Source organism: Triticum urartu, chromosome 3, assembly GCF_003073215.2.
Source record: "Triticum urartu cultivar G1812 chromosome 3, Tu2.1, whole genome shotgun sequence".
Lineage (NCBI taxonomy): Eukaryota > Viridiplantae > Streptophyta > Magnoliopsida > Poales > Poaceae > Triticum > Triticum urartu.
The window spans coordinates 311684351-311705818 of NC_053024.1; positions in this window are offsets into that span (position 1 = coordinate 311684351).

The window sequence follows — 21468 nt, forward strand, 5'->3', positions numbered from 1 at the left end:
CTATTACTCCACACATCGACTGCTATCCAGCATGCATATAGAGTATTAAGTTCATAAGAACAGAGTAACGCATTAGGCAAGATGACATGATGTAGAGGGATAAACTCAAGCAATATGATATAAACCCCATCTTTTAATCCTCGATGGCAACAACACAATACGTGCCTTGCTGCCCCTGCTATCACTGGGAAAGGACACCGCAAGATTGAACCCAAAGCTAAGCACTTCTCCCATTGCAAGAAAGATCAATCTAGTAGGCCAAACCAAACTGATAATTCGAAGAGACTTGCAAAGATATTTAAATCATGCATAAAAGAATTCAGAGAAGAATCAAATATTATTCATAGATAATCTTGATCATAAACCCACAATTCATCGGATCTCGATAAACACACCGCAAAAAGAATTACATCGAATAGATCTCCAAGAGAATCGAGGAGAACTTTGTATTGAGATCCAAAGAGAGAGAAGAAGCCATATAGCTAATAACTATGGGCCCGAAGGTCTGTGATAAACTACTCACACATCATCGAAGAGGCTATGGTGTTGATGTAGAAGCCCTTCGTGATCGATTCCCCCTCCGGTGGAGCGCCGGAAAAGGCCCCAAGATGGGATATCATGGTACAGAAGGTTGCGGTGGTGGAAATAGGGTTTCGTGGTGCTCCTAGATGTTTTCGGGGTATATGGGTATATTTAGGAGGAAGAAGTACGTCGGTGGAGCTGCGAGGGGCCCACGAGGGTGGGGGCGTGCCCTCCTGCCTCGTGGCCTCCTCGCTCCTTTCTTGACGTCCACTCCAAGTCTCCTGGATAACGTTTGTTCCAAAAATAACTCTCTCGCAGGTTTCATTCCGTTTGGATTTCGTTTGATATTCCTTTTCTGTGAAACACTAAAATAGGCAAAAACAACAATTTGCACTGGGCCTTTGGTTAGTAGGTTAGTCCTAAAAAATAATATAAAAAGTTATATTAAAGCCCATTAAACATCCAAAACAGATAATATAATAGCATGGAACAATAAAAAATTTATAGATACATTGGAGACATATCAAGCATCCCCAAGCTTAATTCCTGCTCGTCCTCGAGTAGGTAAATGATAAAAACAGAATTTTTTATGTGGAATGCTACCTAGCATAATTATCAATGTAATTTTCTTTATTGTGGCATGAATGTTCAGATCCGAAAGATTCAAGACAAAAGTTTAATATTGACATAAAAATAATAATAATTCAAGCATACTAACAAAGAAATCATGTCTTCTGAAAATAACATGGCCAAAGAAAGTTATCCCTACAAAATCATATAGTCTAGCTATGCTCTATCTTCATCACACAAAGTATTTAAATCATGCACAGCCCCGATGACAAGCCAAGCAATTGTTTCATACTTTTGATGTTCTCAAACTTTTTCAATCTTCACGCAATATATGAGCATGAGCCATGGACATAGCACTATAAGTGGAATAGAATGGTGGTTGTGGAGAAGACAAAAAAAGGAGAAGATAGTCTCACATCAACTAGGCGTATCAACGGGCTATGGAGATGCCCATCAATAGATGTCAATGTGAGTGAGTAGGGATTGCCATGCAACGGATGCACTAGAGCTACAAGTGTATGAAAACTCAAAAAGAAACTAAGTAGGTGTGCATCCAACACGCTTGCCCATGAAGACCTAGGGAATTTTGAGGAAGCCCATCATTGGAATATACAAGCCAAGTTCTATAATGTAAAATTCCCACTAGTATATGAAAGTAACAACATAGGAGACTCTCTATCATGAAGATCATGGTGCTACTTTGAAGCACAAGTGTGGTACAAGGATAGTAACATTGTCCCTTCTCTCTTTTTCTCTCATTTTTTTATTTTTTTTCTCTCCTTTTTTTATTGTTCGTCCGGAGTCTCATCCCAACTTGTGGGGAAATCATAGTCTCCATCATCCTTTCCTCACTTGGGATAATGCTCTAATAATGATGATCATCACACTTCTTTTTATTTACAACTCGATACTGGAACAATATATGACTATGTGAATGCCTCTGGCAGTGTACCGGGATATGCAATGAATCAAGAGTGACATGTATGAAAGAATTATAAAGGTGGCTTTGCCACAAATACAATGTCAACTACATGATCATGCAAAGCAATATGACAATGATGAAATGTGTCATAACGAACGGAACGGTGGTAAGTTGCATGGCAATATATCTCGAAATGGCTATGGAAATGCTATAATAGGTAGGTATGGTGGCTGTTTGAGGAAGGTATATGGTGAGTGTATGATACCGGCGAAAGTTGCGCGGTATTAGAGAGGCTAGCAATGGTGGAAGGGTGAGAGTGTGTATAATCCATGGACTCAACATTAGTCATAAAGAACTCACATACTTATTGCAAAAATCTATTAGTTATCGAAACAAAGTACTACGCGCATGCTCCTAGGGGGATAGATTGGTAGGAAAAGACCATCGCTCGTCCCTGACCGCCACTCATAAGGAAGACAATCAATAAATAAATAATGCTCCGACTTCATCACATAACGGTTCACCATACATGCATCCTACGGGAATCACAAACTTTAGAACAAGTATTTCACAAATTCACAACTACTCAACTAGCATGACTCTAATATCACCATCTTCATATCTCAAAACAATCATCAAGTATCAAACTTCTCATAGTATTCAATGCACTTTTTATGATAGTTTTTGTTATACCCATCTTGGATGCCTACATATTAGGACTAATTTTATAGCCAAAGCAAATTACCATGCTGTTATAAAAGACACTCAAAATGATATAAGTGAAGCATGAGAGATCAATAATTTCTATAAAATAAAACCACCACCGTGCTCTTAAAGGATATAAGTGAAGCACTAGAGCAAAATTATCTAGCTCAAAAGATATAAGTGAAGCACATAGAGTATACTAATAAATTCCGAATCATGTGTGTATCTCTAAAAGGTGTGTACAACATGGATGATTGTGGTGAACTAAAATTCAAACACTCAAATCATACAAGACGCTCCAAGCAAAACACATATCATGTGGTGAAAAAATATAGCCTCAAGTAAAGTTACCGATGGACAAAGATGAAAGAGGGGATGCCTTCCGGGGCATCCCCAAGCTTAGGCTTTTGGTTGTCCTTTAATTTTACCTTGGGGTGCCTTGGGCATCCCCAATCTTAGTCTCTTGCCACTCCTTATTCCAAAATCCATCAAATCTTTACCCAAAACTTGAAAACTTCACAACACAAAACTCAACTAAAATCTCACGAGCTCCGTTAGTATAAGAAAATGAACCACCACCTCAAGGTACTGTAATAAACTCATTATTTATTTATATTAGTGTTAAACCTACTGTATTACAACTTCTCTATGGTTCACACCCCCCGATACTAGCCATAGATTCATCAAAATAAGCAAACAACAAACGAAAAACGGAATCTGTCAAAAACAGAACAGTTTGTAGTAATATGTAGGTTTCAAATATATATGTATCCCCAAAAATTCTGAAATAAATTGGTGGACGTGAGGAATTTGTCTATTAATCATCTGCAAAAAGAATCAACCTAATTGCACTCTCCAGTAAACAATGGCAGCAAATCTTGTGAGCGCTAAAGTTTCTGTTTTTTTACAGAAAGATCACAAAGTCTTCCCCCAAGTCTTCCCAAAGGTTCTACTTGGCGCAAACACTAACTAAAGACATAAAACCACATCTAAACAGAGGCTGGATGAATTATTTATTACTAAACAGGAACAAAAACAAGAAACAAAAATAAAATTGGGTTGCCTCCCAACAAGCGCTATCGTTTAACGCCCCTAGCTAGGCATAAAAACAAGAATAGATCTAGGTATTGTCATCTTTGGTATGCAATCCATAAGTGGCTCTCATAATAGATTCATAAGGTAATTTAATTTTCTTTCTAGGAAAGTGTTCCATGCCCTTTATTAATGGAAATTGGAATCTAATATTTCCTCCTTTCATATCAATAATTGCACCAATCGTTCTATGGAAAGGTCTACCAAGAATAATAGGACATGTAGGATTGCAATCTATATATCAAGAACAATGAAATCTACGGCCACATAATTCCTATTTGCAACAATAAGAACATCATTAATCATTCTCATAGGTTTCTTAATGGTGAAATCCGCAAAATGCAAATTTAAAGAACAATCATCAAATTCACGGAAACCTAACACATCACACAAAGTTTTTGGAATCATGGAAACACTAGCACCCAAATCACATAAAGCATAGCATTCATGATCTTTAATTTTAACTTTAATAGTGGGTTCCCACTCATCATAAATTTTTCTAGGGATAGAAACTTCTAATTCAAGCTTTTCTTCATAGGATTGCATTAAGGCATCAACGATATTTTTGTTAAAAGCTTTATTTTGACTATAAGCATGAGGAGAATTTAGCACGGATTGCAACAAGGAAATACAATCTATTAAAGAACAATTATCATAATTAAACTCCTTGAAATCCAAAATAGTGGGTTCATTGCTATGTAAAGTTTTGACCTCTTCAATCCCACTTTTACCAATTTTTGCGTCAAGATCTAAAAACTCTGAATCATTGGGACACCTTTTAGCTAAAGTTGACTCATCTCCAGTCCCATCATTATCAAGATTCATATTGCAAAACAAAGACTTAATAGGAGACACATCAATCACTTTTAGATCTTCATCCTTATTATCGTGAAAACTAGAAGAACACGCTTTTATAAAGAAATCTTTTTTAGCACGCATCCTAGCGGTTCTTTCCTAGGATTAAAGTTTCCTCTATACGCGTTGTTACCAAAATTATTCCTACCAAGAAAATTCACATCCATAGATTCATTATTATTATCAATCAAAGTAGACAAAGGCATATCATTAGGATCAGAAGAAACACTCTTATTAGCAACCAATTTCATAAGTTCATCCATCTTTCCACTCAACACATTAATTTCTTCTATAGCATGAACCTTTTTACTAGTAGATCTTTCGGTGTGCCATTGAGAATAATGAACCATAATATTATCTAGGATTTTAGTTGCTTCTCCTAAACTGATTTCCATGAAAGTGCCTCCCGCAGCCGAATCTAAAAGATTTCTGGAAGCAAAATTCAATCCAGGATAGAAATTTTGTATGATCATCCATAAATTTAATCCATGAGTAGGGCAATTACGTATCATTAATTTCATCCTCTCCCAAACTTGTGCAACATGCTCATGATAAAGTTGCTTAAAATTCATATATCGTTTCTAAGAGAGATGATCTTAGCGGGAGGAAAATACTTAGAGATAAAAGCATCTTTGCACTTATTCCATGAATCAATACTATTTTTAGGCAAAGAGGAAAACCGAGTTTTAGCACGATCTCTAAGCGAAAACGGAAATAGCTTCAATTTAACAATATCATTATCCACATCTTTCTTCTTTTGCATATCACATAGATCAACAAAGCTGTTTAGATGGTAGCAGCATCTTCACTAGGAAGGCCAGAGAACGGATCTTTCATGACAAGATTCAGCAAAGCAGTATTAATTTCACAAGATTCAGCATCAGTAAGAGGAGCAATCGGGGTACTAAGAAAATCATTATTGTTGGTATTGGAAAATTCACACAATTTAGTATTGTCTTGAACCATCGTGACAAACAATCCAACACACAAGCACACAAGAAGCAAGCAAAAAGAGACGAACAGAAAAAAGGCGAGCGGAAAAGAGGGCGAATAAAACGGCAAGGGTGAAGACGGGGAGAAGAAAACGAGAGGCAAATGGCAAATAATGTAATGCGAGGGGAAAGAGTTCGTGATGGGTACTTGGTATGTCTTGACTTGACTTGGTGCAAACTCCCCGGCAATGGCGCCAGAAATCCTTCTTGCTACCTCTTGAGCATGTGTTGGTTTTCCCTTGAAGAGGAAAGGGTGATGCAGCAAAGTAGTGTAAGTATTTCCCTCGGTTTTGAGAACCAGGGTATCAATCCAGTAGGAGGCAACATGCAAGTCGCCTAGTACCTGCACAAACAAACAAGAACCTCGCAACCAACGCGATAAAGGGGTTGTCAATCCCTTCATGGTCACTTGCGAAAGTGAGATCTGATAGAGATAATAAGATAAATATTTTTGGTATTTTTGTTGTATAGATTGGAAAGTAAAGATTGCAAAATAAACTACAATAGAAATAGCAAATTGATAGAAAAATAATAGGATGGAAGATAGACCCGAGGGCCATAGGTTTCACTAGTGGCTTATCTCAAGATGGCAAATTCTACGGTGGGTGAACAAATTACTGTCGAGCAATTGATAGAAAAGCGAATAGTTATGAGAATATCTACGCATGATCATGTATATAGGCATCACGTCCGCGACAAGTAGACTGGAATGATTCTGCATCTACTACTATTACTCCACACATCGACCGCTATCCAGCATGCATCTAGAGTATTAAGTTCATAAGAACAGAGTAACGCCTTAGGCAAGATGACACGATGTAGAGGGATAAACTCAAGCAATATGATATAAACCCCATCTTTTAATCCTCGATGGCAACAATACAATACGTGCCTTGCTGCCCCTACTGCCACTGGGAAAGGACACCGCAAGATTGAACCCAAAGCTAAGCACTTCTCCCATTGCAATAAAGATCAATCTAGTAGGCCAAACCAAACTGATAATTCGAAGAGACTTGCAAAGATATTTAAATCATGCATAAAAGAATTCAGAGAAGAATCAAATATTGTTCATAGATAATCTTGATCATAAACCCACAATTCATCGGATCTCGATAAACACACCGCAAAAAGAATTACATCGAATAGATCTCCAAGAGAATCGAGGAGAACTTTGTATTGAGATCCAAAGAGAGAGAAGAAGCCATATAGCTAATAACTATGGGCCCGAAGGTCTGTGATAAACTACTCACACATCATCGAAGAGGCTATGGTGTTGATGTAGAAGCCCTTCGTGATCGATTCCCCCTCCGGTGGAGCGCCGGAAAAGGCCCCAAGATGGGATATCATGGTACAGAAGGTTGCGGTGGTGGAAATATGATGAGGACATCAATACCATTGTTACACCCACAGCCCCTACTGTTACATATACTGGACCAATTACTAGAGCTCGCGCACGCCAATTAAATTACCAGGTACTTTCGTTTCTTGGTAATGATTCTAATGTTCATGAGATTATGATGCTGCCTAAATTGGATACATTTGTTTTGCTTTCAAATGAAGGGCCTAGCTTGGAGAAGGATGAACATTGGAGCAAGAACACGCATGAAGTTGATGGCATGCGCAAGGGGATCAAGAACGGAGTTACAAGTGATGATTTCAGGACTTTGAAGCCGCCATAAGGAGTGCATGAAGCCATGGACGAAATATACAAGATGCCACTTCATAATATTCGTCCATAGGCTATTCTAGGTGCTGCGTCACCTTATTAATGGGCCAGGCCCATGTAATTTCGAAATACTTAAGTATAGGCTATTTTTAGAGTCGTATGTGTGGGGAAACAAGAGTTAGGTTGGGTTTCGGACCCCACCCTCAAGGGCCACGAAATTCCCCTCTCTTCCTCCATATATACAGCCCTTAGGGCGTCGTTTAGACTTGGGTTTTTGTTTAGATTAAAAGTTTCGCCAATAGCTGCAACTTCGCGTACTTCGTTTGTGTCCAACGACCAGACCAAGACGTCACAGAACCCCACCTTGATCAATAAAGCTTTCATCTTAATTCGCAATATCTAGATTGCAATCTCAGCTTCTTGCTTGTTCTTCGTTTGCTCGCAGGAAACAGGCCCTCGTGGTCAGGTTGATCGTGCTCCGGCGTGGTCAATAACCCCTCGGAAGTTGGTTTAGCGATTGCTAAGGCTCGACGTCTCGCACGTTCGTAGTCGGATCGTCAAGGTCGACTCCCACAGAAAACGATAGCCACCATCTCATCGAAACATCGGGACACCTTTGCCTCTATCAAGTGGTATCATATTTCCAGGTTGCTCGGTGAGATTTTATAGTTTTTCGTAGATTAGATCGAGTCTGTTCTTCATACCTACAGTCCACGAAAAAGCCACACAAAAAAAATTAGGGTTAGTTCATCATATCCGAACCAATCTGAGCCTTTGCATAATCTTTTTAGGGTTTTTGCTTTGTTGAATTTGCGGTTGCATCGTCGTGTCAAGTTGCTGGTCTTAGAGTCTAGTCTTTTAGAGTTTCGAGTTCTGGTCACAAGTTGTCACGCCGCCGCCGCACCATTATCATCGCCCATCTACCACTTTTGCTTATCCGCCACCGCTTTGAATCCATATCCATATACCACCACCAATCCGTATCCATATACCACCACCAATCGTATCATATACCACCACCGCTACCATATACCACCACCGCTGCCATATACCACAACCATATATCCACCACCAATCCGAGTTCTTCTCATATTAGGTTTGTTCTGGAGACCCCCGGGCAGTTTTTAGGCCAAAATTTTCTCGGGCAAAAATATTTTTTCCCTATCCTATTTTTAGGCTTTTCTGAGTCTTTTGAGCCACGTGCCATCATAGTGATTTTTTGTCGCACTTTTTCGTCGTCGCTGCCCTGATTTCCGAAAAAAAAAGTGGAAAAAATTTTTTCGTGCCCATACTATCAGTTTGACGAGGGAAGAGTTTTGAGACACTCGCCATTATAGTAATTTTTCGCAAAAAAAAAAAGAGGAGCGCAAAAAAAAAAAAGGAGCGCAAAAAAAAAAGCGAAAAAAAAGAAAGTTCCAGAGTGTGCTTTTCCCTTATTTACGTGCAGCGCCGTGATTTTGTTAGTGTTCTAGGCTCGCGTCTCTAGCACGGTCTAGCCTAGGACCAGCACAGTACCGTCGTTGAGCGTTTATTCAACTTTGCATCTCTGAATTGATTATTGCTGACCCTTTTTGCTACCATACTATAAGCCTTCCCAGCTCCACATACCTCTACGTCGTGCGTTTGACTCTCCCTGGCAATCGCTCTATCCAAGCTTTTGAGAGTTTTGACTACAACGGTTGCCGATCACCGCCTGCTGCTGGGTAAGAACTGGTAAGAATTTGAGATTTGCTTGACGGATTTGTGACACCCGCCACCACCACCTCTTGTTAGTATTCTGTAGGATCATATTCTTGTGTGTTTTCTATTGTTGCTAACCATGGCAGGATCACAAGCCGACGAGACTGACTGGGAGAACATGACGAATCAGGAGTTGCATGATAAATTTCAGCAAATGATGAATGGACAGGTGCAGGATGTGCTAAACAGATTTGAAGAGGCCATGGAGAAGATAGATGACATGGAGAAGACGTTCGAAACAAAGCTCGATGACAGGTTTAATGAATTGCTCGCGCGTCTTCCACCACCACCACCGGCTGCACCTAACGCACCTCTACAACAACAACAACGACGACTACCTACACATCGTGAAACAGCCCTCCGCCGAGCGAGCCGTCTCCCTCTTGCACCTGGCCAAACTGTTGGTGCTGCTGTTGCTACTTCTGTGGCTCCTGCTGCTGATGCGGAGGAGGATGATTATGTGGGAGATTATGAGGATGAGGTTGATCAAACTCAAAACTACGTGCCACCACCAGCACCGCAACCATCAGGTCGTCCACATGCAAATAATGGCAATGGTAGGGCTCACCCTCAGGTACGAGATCATGACCATCTCCCTAAACTAAAATTGAATATTCCACCATTTGAGGGTAGATATGTTCCTGATATATATCTTACTTGGGAGTTAGAAACTGAACAACGATTTACATGTTTACAATATCCCGAGGAGAGACGTGTTCCTGCTGCTGTTTGTGCATTCACTAGTTTTGCATGTGTTTGGTGGTCTGAGCATTGTAGATTATATCCCATTCCTGCTACTTGGGCTGCTTTGAAAACTGCTATGCGTACTCGTTGGGTTCCACCATATTATCAACGTGAATTACTTCAAAAATTGCAGCGCTTAAGACAGGGAAAAAATTCTGTAGAAGAATATTATCAGGAATTACAAACTGGCATGATTAGATGTGGTATTGTTGAGGAGAATGAAGCTATGCTTGCACGTTTTATGGGTGGATTAAATAGAGAGATTCAGACGATTCTAGAGTATAAGGAGTATACTAATATCACTCGTTTATTCCATCTTGCTTGTAAAGCTGAACGTGAAGTGCAGGATCGACAGGCATTGGCGCGGACTAACTTTTCTGCAGGTCGACCTTCTTCATGGACACCACGTGCATCATCTACTTCCACACGTCCTGCTTCACCGGCGCCTCCGTCGGCTGCCACCTCCAACCGTGATACAATAAAGCAGGCACAATCACCACTATCTGCCAAGAGCACACCTTCTGGGCCTGCAAAGAGCTCTTCTTCATCCATGGCATCAACAGGGCAGACACATGATATTATTTGTCGACGTTGCAAGGGTGGAGGTCATTATGCGAGAGAATGCCCATCTAAGCGTGTGATGATTGTTACTGAGGATGGTGGGTATGAGTCCGCTAGTGACTATGATGAGGAGACTTTGGCTCTTATTACACGTGACGAACACGGTGGAGACGATTCTGATCATGAGACGCAATACATGGCTCCTGAAGATGCTGACAGGTATGAATGTTTAGTTGCTCAACGTGTTTTGAGTGTGCAGGTTACACAAGCTGAGCAAAATCAGAGGCATAATTTGTTCCATACAAAGGGAGTTGTGAAGGATCGTTCTGTTCGCGTGATCATAGATGGAGGGAGTTGCAACAACTTGGCTAGCATCGAGATGGTGGAGAAGCTATCTCTCACCACAAGACCACATCCACATCCTTACTACATCCAATGGTTCAACAACAGCGGCAAGGTTAAGGTAACACGTACTGTTCGTGTGCATTTTAGTATCTCTACATATGCTGATTATGTTGATTGTGATGTGGTACCTATGCAAGCATGTTCCTTATTACTCGGTAGACCATGGCAATTTGATAAAAATTCTATTCACCATGGTAGAAACAATCAGTATACTCTTGTTCATAAGGATAAAAATATTACTTTGCTTCCTATGATTCCTGATTCCATTTTGAAAGATGATATTAATAGAGCTAATAAAGCAAAACAGGAGAAAACTAAGAGTGAAAATCAGATTGCGGCAAAAGAATTTGAGCAACAAATGCAGCCTAATAATAATAAACAATCTAGTGTTGCTTCTGAAATTAAATTGAAAAGTGCATGTTTACTTGCCACCAAATCTGATATTGATGATCTAGATTTTAGCAAATCTGTTTGCTATGCTTTTGTGTGCAAAGAGGCATTATTTTCATTCGAGGACGCGCCTTCCTCTTTGCCTCCTGCTGTCACTAACATTTTGCAGGAGTTCGCCGACGTCTTTCCACAAGACGTGCCACCGGGATTACCACCTATTCGCGGGATTGAGCATCAAATTGACTTAATTCCCGGTGCATCATTACCCAACCGTGCACCATACCGTACCAATCCAGAGGAGACGAAGGAGATTATGCGTCAAGTACAAGAACTGCTCGACAAAGGTTATATACGCGAATCCCTTAGTCCTTGTGCTGTTCCTATCATTTTAGTGCCGAAAAAGGATGGTACGTCGCGTATGTGCGTTGATTGTAGAGGCATTAATAATATTACTATTCGTTATCGTCATCCTATTCCTAGGCTAGATGATATGCTTGATGAATTGAGTGGCTCTACAATATTCTCCAAAGTTGATTTGCGTAGTGGATACCATCAAATTCGTATGAAATTGGGAGATGAATGGAAAACAGCATTTAAAACTAAGTTTGGATTATATGAGTGGTTAGTCATGCCTTTTGGGTTAACTAATGCACCTAGTACTTTCATGAGGTTAATGAACGAAGTTTTACGTGCTTTCATTGGACGATTTGTGTAGTTTACTTTGATGACATATTGATTTATAGCAAATCTTTGGAGGAACATTTGGAACATTTACGTGCTGTTTTTATTGCTCTACGTGATGCACGTTTGTTTGGTAACCTTGGAAAGTGCACCTTTTGCACCGACCGAGTATCTTTTCTTGGCTATGTTGTTACTCCACAGGGAATTGAAGTTGATAAAGCCAAGATTGAAGCTATTGAGAGTTGGCCGCAGCCCCAAAACGGTCACACAAGTGAGGAGTTTCCTTGGCCTCGCTGGTTTCTATAGGCGTTTTGTGAGAGATTTCAGCACCATTGCTGCACCTCTCAACGAGCTTACAAAGAAGGATGTGCCTTTTGTTTGGGGTACCGCACAGGAAGAAGATTGAAAGATAAGTTGACACATGCTCCTTTACTCCAACTTCCTATTAATAAGTGGTTTTGAAAGATAAGTTGACACATGCTCCTTTACTCCAACTTCCTAATTTTCAATAAGACTTTTGAGCTTGAATGTGATGCTAGTGGAATTGGATTAGGAGGTGTGTTATTACAAGATGGAAAACCTGTTGCATACTTTTCTGAAAAATTGAGTGGGCCTAGTCTGAACTATTCTACTTATGATAAAGAATTATATGCTCTTGTTCGGACCTTAGAAACATGGGCAACATTATTTATGGCCCAAGGAATTTGTTATACATTCTGATCATGAATCTTTGAAACACATTAAAAGTCAAGCAAAACTGAACCGTAGACATGCTAAATGGGTTGAATTCATTGAGACTTTCCCTTATGTCATTAAACACAAGAAGGGTAAAGAAAATGTTATTGCTGATGCCTTGTCTCGTCGTTATACTATGCTTTCACAACTTGACTTTAAAATATTTGGTTTGGAGACCATCAAGGATCAATATGTTAATGATGCTGAATTTAAAGATGTATTGCAGAATTGTAAGGAAGGGAGAACTTGGAACAAGTTCGTTCTTAACGATGGATTTGTGTTTCGTGCTAACAAGCTATGCATTCCAGCTAGCTCCGTTCGTCTTTTGTTATTGCAGGAGGCGCATGGAGGAGGATTAATGGGACACTTTGGCGTCAAGAAGACGGAGGATATACTTGCTACACATTTCTTTTGGCCAAAGATGAGACGGGATGTTGAGCGTTTTGTTGCTCGCTGCACTACGTGTCAAAGAGCTAAGTCACGACTCAATCCTCATGGTTTATATATGCCTTTGCCTGTACCTAGTGTTCCTTGGGAGGATATATCTATGGACTTTGTTTTAGGTTTACCTCGAACAAAGAAGGGGAGGGATAGCATATTTGTTGTCGTGGATAGGTTCTCGAAAATGGCACACTTTATACCATGTCATAAAAGCGATGATGCTGTTAATGTTGCTGATTTGTTCTTCGTGAAATTATTCGCTTACATGGTGTGCCAAATACTATTGTTTCAGATCGTGATACTAAATTTCTTAGCCACTTTTGGAGATGTTTATGGGCTAAGTTGGGGACTAAGCTGCTTTTTAGTACTACTTGTCACCCCCAAACTGATGGACAAACTGAAGTAGTCAATAGAACATTGTCTACTATGCTTAGGGCTGTTTTGAAGAATAACAAGAAAATGTGGGAAGAATGCTTGCCTCATATTGAATTTGCTTATAATCGTTCATTGCATTCTACTACTAAGATGTGCCCTTTTGAAATTGTGTATGGTTTCCTACCTCGTGCACCTATTGATTTGTTGCCTCTTCCATCTTCGAAGAAGGTTAATTTTGATGCTAAAGAACGTTCTGAATTGATTTTAAAAATGCATGAGTTAACTAAGGAAAACATTGAGCGTATGAATGCTAAATATAAACTTGCTGGAGATAAGGGTAGAAAACATGTTGTGTTTGCACCTGGAGATCTTGTTTGGTTACATTTGCGTAAAGATAGATTTCCTAATTTGCGCAAATCAAAGCTAATGCCACGTGCTGATGGTCCTTTTAAGGTTTTAGAGAAAATAAATGATAATGCATATAAACTTGAGCTACCTGCAGATTTTGGGGTTAGTCCCACTTTTAATATTGCAGATTTGAAGCCTTATTTGGGTGAGGAAGATGAGCTTCCGTCGAGGGCGACTTCATTTCAAGAAGGGGAGGATGATGAGGACATCAATACCATTGTTACACCCACAGCCCCTACTGTTACATATACTGGACCAATTACTAGAGCTCGCGCACGCCAATTAAATTACCAGGTACTTTCGTTTCTTGGTAATGATTCTAATGTTCATGAGATTATGATGCTGCCTAAATTGGATACATTTGTTTTGCTTTCAAATGAAGGGCCTAGCTTGGTGAAGGATGAACATTGGAGCAAGAACACACATGAAGTTGATGGCATGCGCAAGGGGATCAAGAACGGAGTTACAAGTGATGATTTCAGGACTTTGAAGCCGCCATAAGGAGTGCATGAAGCCATGGACGAAATATACAAGATGCCACTTCATAATATTCGTCCATAGGCTATTCTAGGTGCTGCGTCACCTTATTAATGGGCCAGGCCCATGTAATTTCGAAATACTTAAGTATAGGCTATTTTTAGAGTCCGTATGTGTGGGGGGGGAAACAAGAGTTAGGGTTGGTTTCGGACCCACCCTCAAGGGCCACGAAATTCCTCTCTTCCTCCATATATACAGCCCTTAGGGCGTCGTTTAGACTTTGGGTTTTGTTTAGATTAAAAGTTCGCCATAGCTGCAACTTCGCGTACTTCGTTTGTGTCCAACGACCAGACCAAGCGTCACAGAACCCCACCTTGATCAATAAACTTTCATCTTATATTCGCATCGCAATATCCAGATTGCAATCTCAGTTTCTTGCTTGTTCTTCGTTTGCTCGCAGGAAACAGGCCCTCGTGGTCAGGTTGATCGTGCCCCGGCGTGGTCAATAACCCCTCGGAAGTTGGTTTAGCGATTGCTAAGGCGCGACGTCTCGCACGTTCGTAGTCGGATCGTCAAGGTCGACTCCCACAGAAAACGATAGCCACCATCTCATCGAAACATCGGGACACCTTTGCCTCTATCAAGTGGTACGGTAATCCTGTTCTGGAAATCATGCTACTAGATCATGATGAACCTACGAACTATGAAGAAGCGATGGTGAGCCCAAATTCCGCAAAATGGCTTGAAGCCATGAAATCTGAGATGGGATCCATGTATGAAAATAAAGTATGGACTTTGGTTGACTTGCCCAATGATCGGCAAGCAATTGAAAATAAATGGATCTTCAAGAGGAAGACGGACGCTGGTAGTAGTGTTACTATCTACAAAGCTAGAATTGTCGCAAAAAGGTTTTCGACAAGTTCAAAATGTTGACTACGATGAGAGTTTCTCACTCGTATCTATGCTTAAGGCTGTCCGAATCATGTTAGCAATTGCCGCATTTTATTAAATCTGGAAAATGGATAAACAAAGCTGCGTTCCTTAATGGATTTCTTAAAGAAGAGTTGTATATGATGCAACCAGAAGGTTTTGTCAATCCTAAAAATGTTAACAAAATATGCAATCTCCAGCGATCCATCTGTTGACTGGTGCAAGCATCTCGGAGTTGGAATATGCGCTTTGATGAGATGATCAAAGTATATAGTTTTATACAGACTTGTGGTGAAGCCTGTATTTACAAGAAAGTGAGTGGGAGCACTACAACATTTCTGACAAGTATATGTGAATGACATATTATTGATCGGAAATAATGTAGAATTATTCTGCAAAGCATAAAGGAGTGTTTGAAAGAAGTTTTTCAAAGAAAGACCTCGGCGAAGCTGCTTACATATTAAGCATCAAGATCTATAGAGATAGATCAAGACGCTTGATAAGTTTTTTCAATGAGTACATACCTTGACAATATTTTGAAGTAGTTCAAAATGGAACAGTCAAAGAAAAGAGTTCTTGGCTGTGTTACAAGGTGTGAAATTGAGTAAGACTCAAAGCCCGACCACGGCAAAAGATAGAAAGAGAATGAAAGTCATTCCCTAAGCCTCAGCCATAGGTTCTATAAAGTATGCCATGCTGTGTACCAGATCTATTGTATACCCTACACTATGTTAAGCAAGGGAGTACAATAGTGATCTAGGAGTAGATCACTGGACAGCGGTCAAAATTATCCTTAGTGGAATAAGGATATGTTTCTCGATTATGGAGGTGACAAAAGGTTCGTCGTAAAAGGGTTACGTCGATACAAGTTTTGGCACTGATCCGGATGACTCTTAGTCTCAATCTAGATGCATATTGAAAGTGGGAGCAATTAGCTAGAGTAGCTCCGTGCAGAGCATTGTTGACATAGAAATTTGCAAAATACATACGGATCTGAATATGGCAGACCCGTTGACTAAACTTCTCTCACAGGCAAAACATGATCACACCTTAGTACTCTTTGGGTGTTAATCACATAGCGATGTGAAATAGATTATTGACTCTAGTAAACCCTTTGAGTGTTGGTCACATAATAATGTGAACTATTGGTGTTAAATCACATGGCAATGTGAACTAGATTGTTGACTCTAGTGCAAGTGGGAGACTGAAGGAAATATGCCCTAGAGGCAATAATAAAGTTATTATTTATTTCCTTATTTCATGATAAATGTTTATTATTCATGCTAGAATTGTATTAACCGGAAACATAATACATGTGTGAATACATAGACAAACAGTGTCACTACTTGACTAGCTCGTTAATCAAAGATGGTTATGTTTCCTAACCATAGACAAAGAGTTGTTATTTGATTAACGGGATCACATCATTAGGAGAATAATGTGATTGACTTGACCCATTCCGTTAGCTTAGCACTCGATCGTTTAGTATGTTGCTATTGCTTTCTTCATGACTTATACATGTTCCTATGACTATGAGATTATGCAACTCCCGTTTACCGGAGGAACAATTTGTGTGCTACCAAATGTCACAACGTAACTGGGTGATTATAAAGGAGCTCTACAGGTGTCTCCAAAGGTACATGTTGGGTTGGCGTATTTCGAGATTAGGATTTGTCACGCCGATTGTCGGAGAGGTATCTCTGGGCCCTCTCGGTAATGCACATCACATAAGCCTTGCAAGCATTACAACTAATGAGTTAGTTGCAAGATGATGTATTACGAAACGAGTAAAGAGACTTGCCGGTAACGAGATTGAACTAGGTATTGAGATACCGACGATCGAATCTCGGGCAAGTAACATACCGATGACAAAGGGAACAACGTATGTTGTTATGCGGTCTGACCGATAAAGATCTTCGTAGAATATGTGGGAGCCAATATGAGCATCCAGGTTCCGCTATTGGTTATTGACCGGAGACGTGTCTCGGTCATGTCTACATTGTTCTCGAACCCGTAGGGTCCGCACGCTTAAGGTTTTGATGACAGTTATATTATGAGTTTATGCATTTTGATATACCGAAGTTTGTTCGGAGTCCCGGATGTGATCACGGACATGACGAGGAGTCTCGAAATGGTTGAGACATAAAGATTGATATATTGGAAGCCTATATTTGGATATCGGAAGTGTTCCGGGTGAAATCGGGATTTTACCGGAGTACCGGGAGGTTACCGGAACCCCCCGGGAGGTATAAGGGCCTTAGTGGGCTTTAGTGGAAGAGAGGAGAGGTGGCCAGGGCTGGGCCGCGCGCCCCTCCCCCCTAGTCCGAATAGGACAAGGAGAGGGGGGCGGCGCCCCCCTTCCTTCTCTCTCTCCTCTTTTCCCCTCCCGAATCCTATTCCAACTAGGAAAGGGGGGGAATCCTACTCCCGGTGGGAGTAGGACTCCTCCTGGCGCGCCCTCCTCCTGGCCAGCCGCACCTCCCCCTGCTCCTTTATATACGGGGGCAGGGGGCACCCCTAGACACACAAGTTGAGCCACGTGATTATATTCTTAGCCGTGTGCGGTGCCCCCTTCCACCATAATCCTCGATAATATTGTAGCGGTGCTTAGGCGAAGCCCTGCGACGGTAGTACATCAAGATCGTCACCACGCCATCGTGCTGACGGAACTCTTCCCTAACACTTTGCTGGATCGGAGTCCGGGGATCGTCATCGAGCTGAACGTGTGCTAGAACTCGGAGGTGCCGTAGTTTCGGTGCTTGATCGGTCGGGCCGTGAAGACGTATGACTACATCAACCGCGTTGTGCTAACACTTCCGCTGTTGGTCTACAAGGGTACGTAGATCACACTCTCCCCTCTCGTTGCTATGCATCACCATGATCTTGCGTGTGTGTAGGAATTTTTTTGAAATTACTAAGTTACCCATCAATACCCTACTTCCTGCTTGATTGATCTTGATGAATACGAGTATTACAAGAGTTGATCTACCACGAGATCGTAATGGTTAAACCCTAAAAGTCTAGCATGTCTGACTATGATTATGAGGATATATGTCTACGGACCTAGCCCTCCGGTTTATATAGACACCGGAGGGATCTAGGGTTATATAAAGTCGGCTACAGAGAAAGGAATCTTCGTATTTGGTCGCCAAGCTTGCCTTCCACGCCAAGGAGAGCCCCATCCGGACACGGGTGGAGTCTTCGGTCTTTGTATCTTCACAGCCCATCAGTCCGGCCCATGTCTAATAGGCCGGACGCCCGAGGACCCCTTAGTCCAGGACTCCCTCAACGGACAATTAGCTAGTAATAATAAAGCACGGGTTGAGTTCACCAGTCGTGGCATTTTTACACAAGGTTCCAGTGCTTTTTATGAATTAAACCCATAGTCCTCGATTAGTGAAGAAAAATGGTTCGAGTTGTTTTTCATCAATCCTCTACACGTTCGTCTGCAGATCGAGCAGCGGCGCTCCAGATCCGATCGGGACATGATGCAGGACGACAGCGGCAAAGCTCCGGGAGGTAGGAAACGGATAGGAAGCAACGGTCATCGGGGCGAGGCGTATCTGGTCAGGATCCAGTGTGGCGGTGCGTAGTGGAGGCCGTCGGTGGCGGCGCTCCATGTCAATGGTGGCCCGGCCTCCTGGGAAGAACAGACGTGGGAGAGAGAGGAGGTGAGATGGAGAGAAGAGAAGGGAGAGGTAGGACGACTTACACCAGTGTGGCCCTCCCTTCCAGATCTTGGATGTTTTTGATATGGGAACACATCACCGGATCGCTCGTGTGTATGATTGTTCCTGTTCCATGCATCCTGCCACTTCGATGATGTAAAGCTAGTTGTCTTGATTGTTTGGGTGGTGCATAGTGAGTGTTTGTTGGTATGCCTATGCGACAACGGGTAAGTGATTGACTTTGCAACAGCAATTAGGAATGGAGAGGAAAAGGAATCTGATGAAGATTGCGAGCAGGTTCCTCTGCATTTGCACCCCTCATGCACCAGGATTACAATTTCAGCACAACTGGCCGAGTTCCTCACTTAAGATGTTTTTTTTATTGAATTGGGATGCTAATTGTGATGCTTTGCCTGCCTTTAAAGTGGATATTGTTGATTGGTAAGTGTTGACAGTTACTAGCGTTGTTGATGTTTCATAGTACTGTTTTTTGGTAGCTCACAGTCTCATACAGTGCTTGTGGAAACCTGAGAATATTGTGAAGCTTCGTGGTGCAAGTGCGGGGAGATGAACAAGTACTTCCCTCACTGCAGGTACGATCATCGGTCAGTGTCTACAATCTTCTTTCCCGGAAAATCGGGGATTTATATCAGCGTGCAATCACTGCAAGGAATCAACACCATCTCAGCGGCGGCAACAACGGATAAAGAACAACTGATGTGGCCTGCGGTGGACCGCATCCAACCTTAATTCTAGGTACTGTAATAACTATCATGCTGCTTAATTACCTCCGCTCCTATATAGCCATTAGAACCGATCCACGTATAATGTGTAGGTAAGTAGCTTTTTGCTGGGTCCAGTTGAGTATGTCCTGATCTTTTGAACTTCTTTTTTCATGCACATTATTAGATGGTGTTTTGAAAAGGCATGCATCGGTTGTTATTTCAGAGTTGTGAAACTGTTTTTCTTGCTATTCTTGCCGCACAGAAGGCAAGCAATGAGCGGCAAGCTATTCCTCCTATTTGTTAGGTATTGCATCCTTATTTATTCTCAACACATGACAAGTTGAGTTATTTCTATTCATATATACTGTAGTAGGATACACACACATATTTTGTAATATTGTAGCCAACAAAGAGGCATAAAAGAGCAGATGACCATTGTGGTCAGCAAAGAAATCATGCAACGATCATGATGAAAATCTTACAGGTGTGTCTATGGTGATAGTTGGAAAAGGATGGAAGGAGAGGAAGGAGAGGGTGATAGTGACGAGACCGCCAAAACTCGCATGCACCAATAAATTTGTTAGGTGTTAAACTCCATGGCCATGGCGGCTCGGCCTCCTTGGAAGAAGAGACGTGGGAGAGAGAGAGAGGAGGTTAGATGGAGAGAAGAGAAGGAAGAGTCAGGACGGCGCGGCTACCTGATAGAGGCAAAGGTGTCCCGATGTTTCGATGAGATGGTGGCTATCGTTTTCTGTGGGAGTCGACCTTGACGATCCGACTACGAACGTGCGAGACGTCGCGCCTTAGCAATCGCTAAACCAACTTCCGAGGGGTTATTGACCACGCCGGGGCACGATCAACCTGACCACGAGGGCCTGTTTCCTGCGAGCAAACGAAGAACAAGCAAGAAACTGAGATTGCAATCTGGATATTGCGAATATAAGATGAAAGCTTTATTGATCAAGGTGGGGTTCTGTGACGTCTTGGTCTGGTCGTTGGACACAAACGAAGTACGCGAAGTTGCAGCTATGGCGAACTTTTAATCTAAACAAAACCCCCAGTCTAAACGACGCCCTAAGGGCTGTATATATGGAGGAAGAGAGGGGAATTTCGTGGCCCTTGAGGGTGGGGTCCGAAACCAACCCTAACTCTTGTTTCCCCACACATACGGACTCTAAAAATAGCCTATACTTAAGTATTTCGAAATTACATGGGCCTGGCCCATTAATAAGGTGACGCAGCACCTAGAATAGCCTATGGACGAATATTATGAAGTGGCATCTTGTATATTTCGTCCAAGGCTTCATGCACTCCTTATGGCGGCTTCAAAGTCCTGAAATCATCACTTGTAACTTCGTTCCTGATCCCCTTGCGCATGCCATCAACTCCATTCGTGTTCTTGCTCCAATGTTCATCCTTCTCCAAGCTAGGACCTTCATTTGTAAGCAAAATAAATGTATCCAATTTAGGCAGCATCATAATCTCATGAACATTAGAATCATTACCAAGAAACGAAAGTACCTGGTAATTTAATTGGCGTGCGCGAGCTCTAGTAATTGGTCCAGTATATGTAACAGTAGGGGCTGTGGGTGTAACAATGGTATTGATGTCCTCATCACTACCTACTGTTGGTCCGAAAGCGGCTCCGGTCGCCAGACCTAGGTTTGCGTCCGAATTCCTCCCCTTTCCGGTGCATGATGGAAGGTCATTCACGGACAGCGTCAACACATGTGGCTACTTGCAATCTTGCCGCCATCTGCAATTACTTCATTGCGGTGCTTCCTCCGCCATCGCGTGTTGCTGCTCTAGCTCGACATAAATCCTTCGTCCTAGCCATCTCCAATGAACTAGATGAGATGAAGTA